The sequence below is a fragment of the Streptopelia decaocto genome (genome assembly GCF_964273445.1).
Source record: "Streptopelia decaocto genome assembly, chromosome: 6".
Lineage (NCBI taxonomy): Eukaryota > Metazoa > Chordata > Aves > Columbiformes > Columbidae > Streptopelia > Streptopelia decaocto.
This window is the reverse complement of record NC_138660.1, coordinates 35017105-35019754: the sequence shown is the minus strand read 5'-3', so window position 1 is coordinate 35019754 and position 2650 is coordinate 35017105.

Here is a 2650-nt window from a genome sequence, read left to right as displayed (position 1 = left end):
CTCGTCCGTCTGCCTGGCTGTGGTTAGAGATGTTTACTCTCAGTGGAGCTGCCTGCTTTGAGCAGGGTGTGCGAATCAAATGAAACCTTCAAACGCCTCCCCAGGGAAGGCAGGCCACAGGGTTTGGGAGGAGGCTGAGCATCCCTGGGAGGAGCTGTGCCTGCACACCCAGGGAGACTGGCTCCATCATGGTGGGTCCTGCCCCACCACCAACCTCTGCTCCCCTGCGGCTCATTCCCCGGCTCTTCCTTCTGTGCCTGATCTCATTAAAAAAATTTCCACCCTGCTCCCCACCAACAGCTTTGTAAGGAAAAAAATCAAGAGCATCTGGCTTCCCCCCACCAATACAGCCACACCAGGGACTGGCCTCCCACATTTGCTAACTGCTCTCAGGGCGATTTGGGAGGTTGAGCTTGGCTTGTAGCAAACAGCTTAATTAGGACACAGTGCTTCCCTCATTTACAGTTAGCAAGAAAAGATAGTTTGATAGGATTTTAGGAGAAATTATAAACATCACATACCTGAAGGAATATATATTGCAATAATCCAGCTACCAAAACTGGCCTCTTGTTTGGTAAAACACTCCCTGTGTCTCTAAGCAGGGATTCCCCAGGCATCAGATATTAAAAGAAATCTGTTCCTGATAATCAGAGCAAATATTGATACAAACCGCACTTTCCGCCCCCAATAGATATCTAAGCAGAGAGCAAGACGGCAAGAGCAAAGAAGATAACTGTCCTGCCTGGTGGGAGCAGCCCCCCTGCCTCTCAATCACAACACTTGCCCACGGGTGCAGGGAATTATCCACCCCAATAACTCACTTGAAACAAAGATTAGTCTAAACTCTTCAAACAGAGCCAGAAATGGATTTTTAATCCAAACTTGGATTAATTTTACGCAGAAAAAGGTGATGAGTACAGATGCAATGTTGAGCAGGATATCAGGAACACATGATTTTCACTGAAAGCCAGAAATTGATTTCTAGCTCCTCTCCCAGCAGAGATGTGGTCCTGGCAAAAGCAATTAGTTTATTGGCAGGAGCCAGACATCAGTTGTGCTGCTCCTTACATAAGTGTATTTGAGAGCCCCGGCTCGCCCCACGCCCCACTGCATCCGAACAGCAGCGTGGGTCAATAGATACTAATTAACATCACAATGAGACCCTGTTCCAGGGCCTTTCAGTATAGCCAGGAGCCCCAACGCTGGGGTTTGCACTGCCCAGATCTGAATACTTTCTTCTCCAAAAGGATAAGGAGGTTGCATAAAATTGGGAAGTTGTGGCCTGCTATGCAATGAAAATGTGAAAAATGCTAGTGTTTAGCAGTGCCAATACCACCCAAAAGTGCTGGTTTAGCCAAAAACATACTGCATGGGAAACATCGTAGGTGCAGGTCCACAGAATAGATTTCAAGAATTATGTTGGCCTGGGAACTGCGTCTCTTTAGGGAAACTCTCCTCCCCCCACTCAGTGGTGTATATATCAGCAAAGAAAGACTTTCCCCCCCCTGCCTCTTTCAAAGCAGTTTATTGAATTTTGCAGCAGTTCAGATCCAGCAAACGCTAGCTTCCAGCAGTCCTCTGCTTTGAGGACAATTAAAAGCTTGCTTGCTCACAGCTCTTTCCCTCCATCATCCAACCATGAATAAAGGCTCCCCTAATCTTATGAATTCATGGGGAAAAAACAAATACACAAAAAAACGCCACAAAAACCAAAACACCACCAACACACAAACAAACAAAGCAACCCAAAACAAACCCAAACCAAGAGCCACTCACACAGACACTATCACATGTCATAAGGCCAGGTAATATTATACGAAGTTCACCAGCACCTGTGGTGATCACACATGCATGGGGTGGAAGTCAGGAGCAGGGATGCAAAGGACAAGGCAAGTTATGTGTTTGCTGTTAGCTGGAGGCTCAACTGGACATAAAGTCCAGTTGATTTGGTCATCTGGGCTCCCGGATAGCAAAATGAGAGAGAGAAGTGTTACAAGCAAAGCTCCTTGGAAACAAGGTACGGATGGAGCTCGAGCTCAATTTCTGATTTTCAGTCTTGCCAGATGATAAAAGAAAGGGATTTCTGAGCTATCTTCTTTAAGAGAAACATGCCCTTCTAGATGCAGAGCCACTCTTTAAAAATAATATTCATATGAACTGTTATCTTTGCAGTTCTTGGTAATCATTTGTGAGACAATTGGGAACAGATATATAGGACAAGTGGCCTGGACCTTCTCCAGCTGTCCATTTTACACTGTTTTTGTTGTTTTTTTTTTCTCATAACTGGAAGTAAAACCATCATCTACAAGCAGAGTTCAACAAAAATGATGGATGAAGATACTATTCAGTAACATCTAAAGATAGTGTATGCCACCCCAGTGAAACCAGCCAACACTCCCACTCTCCCATCTTCATTTTCAGCTTGGCATCTCCAGGTACAGAGGGTCCTGCTTGGCCAAACAAAGGGAAAGAACAAACAAACAACAAACCAACAAAAAACCCAAAACAATTTCTCTAAGTGTAACGATGTCTTATTTTCCAAACAGCTGTCCGAAGCGCTGCAGAGGGAAGACTTGCCTACACAAGGTTCCCATCACCCTGCATATAAAACTGGTGCTGGCACATGCAGGCAGCCATGACTGAAACAGAT